The sequence below is a fragment of the Diaphorina citri genome, unplaced genomic scaffold (genome assembly GCF_000475195.1).
Source record: "Diaphorina citri unplaced genomic scaffold, Diaci psyllid genome assembly version 1.1 scaffold818, whole genome shotgun sequence".
Lineage (NCBI taxonomy): Eukaryota > Metazoa > Arthropoda > Insecta > Hemiptera > Psyllidae > Diaphorina > Diaphorina citri.
The window spans coordinates 436-9687 of record NW_007378250.1 but is presented as its reverse complement, the minus strand read 5'-3'; the positions used below and the strand labels follow the sequence as shown (position 1 = coordinate 9687).

The 9252-nt window shown below is 38.7% G+C and overlaps 1 protein-coding gene across 2 annotated transcripts in view; it reads right to left on the bottom strand.

Moving 5' to 3' along the window:
- The window catches only part of LOC103512280 (mitochondrial-processing peptidase subunit beta), a 13029-nt gene that overhangs the window by 3481 nt on the left and 296 nt on the right, over positions 1-9252 (bottom strand). The window lies entirely within an intron of this gene.

Below are 9252 nucleotides of genomic sequence, written 5' to 3'. Positions count from 1 at the left end.
TTTTAAAAAAAAAAAAAAAAAAAACGTCGACGCGACGACGATTTTATACTCACGTCGATTCTAGCCTCCAGTTCGTGCAGAGGCACGCGACGTCCATAGCACAAGATCTGACGTCCAATGTCCTCACACACGGGCGTCGTTCCGTCCAACTGCAGGAACAAGTTGGATTTGAGCAGGTTCTTGGCTCTCTCGACCTCGGCGGGCGTCACGGTTTTGCACAGACGAATCCACTCATGTTGAACGGAGAAGGTCATGTCCTGCGAATAACAGAACGAAGTGCATTTCAGAACAGGCTACATTATGTAATATGTACTCGTACGTATATGGTGAAAGATTCTAAATGAACGGACTAGACTCCTTTCTCTCTTTCCGCCACCTCGTTGTCTATCTTGCGCTGCTTCTTCCGCTGTCGTACCTCGTTAGGTTTGATGTGCATGTACACTTGCTCCTCGGATAATTCCACTAGCAGAGGACCATACTCCGGTTTGATTTGACTGGGGGAGAGAGGGAAAAAGGGACAGGGTCATTTTTTTAATTATTACACAAAATTAAATTTGACAATCATTTTTAACAATCATTTTTAAAAATGATTGTCAAAATAAGCGAAATGAAAAACAAACCAGACAATTCAACATGGAATTGTAGACTCGTTATAAGTGCGCTGTAATACTGTAATAGAAAGTACTTAATATTTATTTGACTTCATCAAATAAATATTAAGTACTTTCTATTACAGTAAGTATTTTATTATAGTGTTACTTAAAGCATGTTTGCTTTTCACAAAATCTCTCCCCAATTATTACACCTTCCTAAAATTTATGACTTGACTTGGACTTGAATCACCAACCTCCAAGTCCACCGTTCTAAAAACTACACCACTGAACTAACACAGCATACTAGCTAAACATTTTCCCAGGCAAGTCCAATCTTGAGGGAAATGCTATACGGAGACAGACGGGACAGACTACTCATTGTACCTTCTGTACCAAATACATTCTGAACCAAATACACAAGACCTTATTTAGACTGCGGGAGTAAAGGGACTTTTCAGTCTCATTTCGGCAGTATAAACAGGGTATATTCTATTCTATTCTACTCACCTGTTAAGTGTCACATAGAGACGTGGTAGGAGACTCGCCAGATCGGAAGCAGCGTACACAATCATATCTCGCGTCAAAGGTCGACGCGCCCAATATCTCGGATCCTTCTTGTACACCAGGCGAAGTTCTTCTTTGAGCGGAGAGCTCAGGGGCGAGTCGCACAATTCTGCGAGGGTCTTCAGACTGACGTGTCGCACTTTGTAGACGGGTTTGCCGGTTTCTTGAAACTGGAGAACCGCGTGTGCCGCCTGTGAAATAAATTTGGGAGAAGGATTCAAGGATTAGTGAACAGAGGAAATAAATGGCTTGGCAAACAAGGAAGCAACCTCCGTGGCCGAGTGGGTATCAGACTAGGCTTGCACTCCGGAGTTCCCGGGTTCGATTCCCGGCGGTTTTTTCGGCTCTCTGAATTTCGGGGTGCACTCAGCCTCGTGAGGACAATTGAGTAGCTACTTTAATCGAGTAGCGACCAGTGGCGGAACTACCAGAGTAAAAAGGAAAATTGCAGATATGTCAGAAATAGTAAAGGAGGCTCTTAGTAGGTAATGCTGCGATATCCGCAAAAATTGTGAAGAAGCTCTCAGCTTCACCACAAATAAATCATGATTTAGATTTTTTTAATAGCTTGGCAAACAAGGAAAATGTTGTCTAGGACTCTAGGTAATTCAACAGGGAATGTTCCTTGCGTGATCAATACCAATGATAGACCAGGTGTGCAAGGCTTAATGTAAGGCTTTATTTAGACTGTCAGCTTAAAACAAGTTTTTCCATTATACTAACAGTTAATATGGACACTATGAGGACACCCGTCTGCAAGTGTGGTCTTCTTTTCCCTCAGTAATAGGAGTTAATGACCTAACTACTAAGATAGATGAGCATACGAAAAGTTGATTTCGCTATAGGTTATGTCAAAGTCTCCTTAAATATAAGTCAAATATGGCTATGCCATATAAAAGATCTCGAGATAAGAGGTATCTCAAAATTATCCAAACCCACCTACATACCTACCTGACAACTACATACTTGCATAAGCAAAACCAACCACACTCATTTGTAATTGTGCCTCCGAAAATTCTTCTGAGTTCATACCGAAAATTCTCCATAGTGCAATGACCAGTCTATTGAGAACTAGTTCTGATAATGTTCATACGTTCAGAACTTCAGACTGATTTCTGCATTTCTGGTTTTACTAAAATCGATTCACTTTCGTCTTTGAAGAACAGGCTACATTATGTAATATGTACTCGTACGTATATGGTGAAAGATTCTAAATGAACGGACTAGACTCCTTTCTCTCTTATCATGGCTTTAGCTAAAGATTGATTTGACAGCGGTCATATTTCTAGGGAGATAGTTCACTGGTTCCCATGGCAGAGATTCCAAGGTTGATCTTTCAAGTTTGTAGAAAAAAAAAGTAGGATGCAGCAAGTGAACTGAAACCGAACTCTGTAGCTGAGTGATCAAGGGTATCGTATGCCCGAGCCGGGCAAAATTTTGGGACGAGTATGTACGGTTCGTCTCAAATTATCTGAGTCGACCTTTTTCATAACCTTATTCGTCTCGAAAGCCAAAGAGAAGAAACGAGCTTCAGAAGAAGAGGACTTCCACAAGCAAAATGTGATTAATGTTGGCATAATTAGTCAATTTCCAGTCCTATCCCAGCAGGATTAACAAGGTGTATTCTATTCTATTATTACGTATGTCGTGCCACTATTAAACATATCACATATCACCATCCAATCCACAAATGGCGCAAGAAGGGCCAACGTAATTAATTCCAACGCCAAAACACGTCCATCCCATCTCAACATTTCCTACTTTACTCTAGTCAAGGTCTTCTCTCATATCATATACAGAAATTATAGATATAACATATCATAGGTCTTCTCTTATATAACATATAAGTAAGTTATATGTACATAGGTATATTACACTTATAACAACACCAGAAAACATATATGACTAGATGCAACTAGAAAACACAACATGTAGAATGTTCAATTCTACTATCCGACCCAATTCCAGCGCAATTACAAGACAAAACGTACAGAGAAGAGGTTTTTAATTTAATCACATTTAATTACATTCCAGCCTACACATGAAAATATCCTTGGCAATGCTTGTGTCTGGAACTGTGTATAGGTATGGACTCTGATGTGTGATATTCGGATCTCTTTACAATATGTCCAAGTTGTGGCATATACAGGGTTGCTTGAGTTACTATGAAACTGAAAATTATCTTTACCTGAAAATATGGGAAAACAACAACCTACAAGGACCTATAGCTATACTATAGTACTCAAGACTACAGGGGCAAAGAGACTTTCCAGCCCTATTACGGCGAGCGTAGAAAGAGGCGTTGGCTCGGCAGTAAGCCGAGTCAACATAGCACTGGCGGCAGAATGAGAAATGGCGATGACCAGGCTTGCCTGGTTCAAGAATTCCATGGCGATAGAAAAAGATCGTGCGACAGCACGCAGGGCAGAGTAAGTCCCATGATGAAAGCCATGGATTCTACTTTAAGGGCGCTCGCGCTCAGGTGTAGGACATCTCCGGATGGTCTATATCCGAATCTCATGAAAGATCAGGGCCATCGTAGGGCCATCGTCAGGCCTTTTTGCGTGTAAAGTTGGGGTACATTCGGGAATTTTTGATATTCCGAACTTGTCAATCTGAAATTCAGTTTTACTTCTATCTTTACGTATCATACACCGTTTATGACTTATACTTGGTTCATTCTATATTGTATTAAAAACAACAGCTACTCCTATACCAAAAGCTAACAAAAATAGATATTATAATGAATTTTAAAATTGCCGCCGGACAGGCTTATCTCACGTTCGTCCGAGCTCCATCTCAGCACCTACGTTCCATAAACACACTTCAGGAACGTAAGTGTTTATCAGGAACTCTATATCCAAGGTCGTAAAGTCACAGAAGTGAGGAAAATTGAGCCATATTTTCTCTAAATTGTTTTCCTACAGTGTTAACCTACACTAAACACCCAACGCTGAGACACCCATTTAGTTCGTTTCTACACACCCTATAACAGACACTCTCACACATGACATTCATTAGGTATGTAAATAGAGGTAGTCCCTTACAGGGCCGTATCCATGATTTAATTGAAGGGGGGAGGTGTCCAAACAGTGATGTATTGGGGGGGGGGATGCTCCAAATCTTCGAAGTCCACCCCATAGTAAAGGAGCAAAATCGGCCTCCCTAGATACGGCCCTTGTTCCCTATGTGCTTCATGTACTCGGTGCATATCTAGTATATTGAATACCTAGGGAATAAGTATGTACCAGAGTATAAATAAGTATGTAACAGAGGTACTTGTAAGGGTTGATAGCATACCATGTAAAACAGCTCAATGCAAACTATGTGCCCATATCACTACCTATGCGAAGTACCTACCTCCTACCTGTGTTATCTTTGGAGAGTACCAAGTAAGTAGGTAGGTAAACACATTGCATATGAATGATAGCCTAGGGGCCTAAGGCCTGGAGGTTAATGTTGTTACTCTTACATGAAACTCTTACATCAAATCATATGCCCTAAGTTAGTATTTATATTTACCTAGGGCTTTTCTTCCCTTTCAGAAGTAGGAAGGTATTTATCGAAATACCTACCTGCCAAATGAAAATCTAATTTAAATTGTTTAGAGGAATAACAGCTGTTGAGATGATGGAAAAGTAATGACTTGAAAAAAAAGTAAGTATGTACCTACTTAGTAGTTTTTCATTGTCAAAAATAGCCTTTTTTTAAATTTTAAAGTCATGCTTGTATTATCACCTTTTTTTACTCAGGTATATGTACCCACTACCCATGTATTGTGGAATGAACTTTTTACTTCTCTAACAAAAGTTTTCTATTGGCTTTATGGGAGGGTGCCACACAATAGGTGTCAATAACAGGGAAAGCAAGGACGATTCGTCTCAAATTATCTGAGTCGACCTTTTTCATAACCTTATTCGTCTCGAAAGCCAAAGAGAAGAAACGAGCTTCAGAAGAAGGGGACTTCCACAAGCAAAATGTGATTAATGTTGGCATAATTTGTCAATTTCCAGTCCTATCCCAGCAGGATTAACAAGGTGTATTCAATTCTATTATTACGTATGTCGTGCCACTATTAAACATATCACATATCACCATCCAATCCACAAATGGCGCAAGAAGGGCCAACGTAATTAATTCCAACGCCAAAACACGTCCATCCCATCTCAACATTTCCTACTTTACTCTAGTCAAGGTCTTCTCTCATATCATATACAGAAATTATAGATATAACATATCATAGGTCTTCTCTTATATAACATATAAGTTATATGTACATAGGTATATTACACTTATAACAACACCAGAAAACATATGTTTACTCTAGTCAAGGTCTTCTCTCATATCATATACAGAAATTATAGATATAACATATCATAGGTCTTCTCTTATATAACATATAAGTAAGTTATATGTACATAGGTATATTACACTTATAACAACACCAGAAAACATATATGACTAGATGCAACTAGAAAACACAACATGTAGAATGTTCAATTCTACTATCCGACCCAATTCCAGCGCAATTACAAGACAAAACGTACAGAGAAGAGGTTTTTAATTTAATCACATTTAATTACATTCCAGCCTACACATGAAAATATCCTTGGCAATGCTTGTGTCTGGAACTGTGTATAGGTATGGACTCTGATGTGTGATATTCGGATCTCTTTACATGAATACAATATGTGCAACTACACATGAAAATATCCTTGGCAATGCTTGTGTCTGGAACTGTGTATAGGTATGGACTCTGATGTGTGATATTCGGATCTCTTTACAATATGTCCAAGTTGTGGCATATACAGGGTTGCTTGAGTTACTATGAAACTGAAAATTATCTTTACCTGAAAATATGGGAAAACAACAACCTACAAGGACCTATAGCTATACTATAGTACTCAAGACTACAGGGGCAAAGAGACTTTCCAGCCCTATTACGGCGAGCGTAGAAAGAGGCGTTGGCTCGGCAGTAAGCCGAGTCAACATAGCACTGGCGGCAGAATGAGAAATGGCGATGACCAGGCTTGCCTGGTTCAAGAATTCCATGGCGATGAGTTACTATGAAACTGAAAATTATCTTTACCTGAAAATATGGGAAAACAACAACCTACAAGGACCTATAGCTATACTATAGTACTCGTATTTGCCAATTAGACTACAGGGGCAAAGCGACTTTCCAGTCTCATTACAGAATCATAAACACCCTAAGTAATCACATGACAGTATTAGGTACCTACTAAATGTATAAAAACCTAATAGCTAGCTACCAATCAAGCTGCTTACCAATAGGTAAGTAAAAAGCTTAATAGCTAGCTTTTTTAGAGCGTGACTGGCCCTCACCGTTCAAAAACGCACGCTACGTTCTCTGCTGTCAGGATGGCTTCAATGCGTTCAATACGATCCAGCTGGTCAAGACGGGAATCGGATAGAATGTCATCCATGAGGAGCATGGAATCGGTCAGACTCAGTGGTTCAGTGGGTGATATGATGTCACCTGAAAAAGTTCAAATAGTGAGTTATTTTAGCACTATTAGCATTATGGGTTTAACCCATCCTTTGGGGTAGTTGCCCGTACACCTAAGCCTCGGAGTGGAATTTTTGTGTATGGAGTTAAGCTGATTCCTAACTAAGCTCGAATAGACGGGCGATCTTCAGCAGCTTTTTTGTTAGGTTTCCCATGGATGGGCAATACTGATATTCCTTTTTTTTTTTTTTTTTTTTTTTTTTTTTTAGTAATTAATACCGCCATTCACTGGTCACTCCTCGAATAAAGTACTTAAGTAGTATGACAAAAAATATATTGTAAAAAAATTAATAGCTCATCCCCCAAGGGGAACAGCAATGTGGCTAATGTTTATGGTGCACTTAGCGTTCTTGGAACACTAGAGGTTGACGTTCTTAGAACACTAAAGTTAGGTGTCTTTTACCTGAACAAGATCCGGAGTCTGAAGGTGTAGATCTGCCACTGATGACACTGTCCAGACTTAGCATCTCTCCCTCTTCTCCTTCCCTGGAATAGATGTCAAAGTGTTAATGTCACAGGTACCAATAGGTCAAATGTCATCTCGTGACAAAGTAGCAAAGTGGAAATATTTAGACGAAAAATTTGGACGGATTCCATTACCTTCTAAATACACAGTATAGGTTTCCTATACTTCATTACTTCAAGTACATAAAATCTCACTGATGCATGGTAAATATGTCTGTTTTTCTGTTCCATTAGATTTGAGAGTATCAAATGCTTGAGAATAGGGTACTTACCTGTTTCGTCCTTCCAATTTCTCCAACTTTCGAGCCACCTTGTAAGAAGCTTTAACTTTTTCCTTCTCCTCTTCTGTTAGCTCCAAATACCTGCCAGGGAATCAAGAAAATAGATTTTCAAAAGAAAAGAATATTCCTCTTATTGTTAATCAAACTGAAATGCTCCTCACAAATGTGGTTCCCCACTTACTTAATACACCACGATAAATATAAATCGACTTGGACTCAAACCATTAGCCTCCGAAGTCCAAAATATTGACATTTTTTCAGAGCTTTTTCTTGATCTTCTTCTTCCTTCTTCTTCTTCTTCTTCTTCTTCTTTCTTTTACCTTCTTTCTTCTTTTCTAGTTTATGGAGCATAAAATTAATTTATTTTCAATTTTCCGTCTCTAAGTTAACCAGTTCAAATGAACCAAATGTATATATTTACCTGAGCAATGTATAGGAAAAATGACCTAATAGTCAACTCCGAGCATTTGAAAACCACATATTTACCTGAGCAGTCGTATCTCTCGATTACTGAGTACAATGTTGCGTCCGTTCTGCGTACAAGCGGCTAGTTTTAGTTTCAGATCCGCCACCTCGTTGTCTATCTTGCGCTGCTTCTTCCGCTGTCGTACCTCGTTAGGTTTGATGTGCATGTACACTTGCTCCTCGGATAGTTCTACTAGCAGAGGACCATACTCCGGTTTGATTTGACTGGGGGAGAGATAGAAAAAGGGACAGGGTCATTTTATTAATTATTACACAAAATTAACAAATTTGACAATCATTTTGATAAATAAACGAAATAAAAAACAAACCAGACAATTCAACATGGAATTGTAGACTCGTGATAAGTGCGCTGTAGATAGTGATGGGTAAATATCCGGGTACTTATTTTTGGGGTAAATACCCAATTTTTATAAATATCCGGGTATTTTCAAGAAGCGCCTCAGTCGACTTGTGCCCGGGAAATTAAAAAAAATCAAGTGACGATGTTTTTTGTTTATTTTTCTTCTTTTTTTAAAATACCCAGGTATTTACCCACCCTGGGGGTGGATAAATACCCGGGTAAATACCCAATTTTTATTTACCCACCCAGTGGGTATTTACCCACGACCCATCACTAGCTGTAGACTTCATCAAATAAATATTACATTCCATTACAGTAAGTATGTATTTTATTATAGTGTTAAAGCATGATTGCTTTCCACAAAATCTCTCCCCAATTATTACACCTTCCTAAAATTTATGACTTGACTTGGACTCGAAGACTCGAATCACCAACTTCCAAGTCCACCGTTCAAAAAACTACACCACTGAACTAACACAGCATACTAGCTAAACATTTTCCCAGGCAAGTCCAACCTTGAGGGAAATGCTATACGGAGACAGACAGGACAGACTACTCATTGTACCTTCTGAACCAAATACACAAGACCTTGTTTAGACTGCGGGAATAAAGGGACTTTTCAGTCTCATTTCGGCAGTATAAACAGGGTATATTCTATTCTATTCTACTCACCTGTTAAGTGTCACATAGAGACGTGGTAGGAGAATACACTTTATTAATTTTTAAAACGGATTAAAATGGATTTAAAAATAATAATAATAATAAATTTAGTATAAGTAGGTAACAAAAGAATGAACAAAATGAGCAAACAAAAATGACAAAATTAACTAAGAAGTAAAAATTAAAAGGAACTTCAGTTCAGTAGGAAAAAACATTACTTCGTTCATGTCAAAGAGAGAAATATTAGCACTGTTACCAGGCAGTGGTAGGTATACTTACCACTTCCTCATGGGCAATGGTAGATATATTACCACCAGAATATTTTTTTTTTTT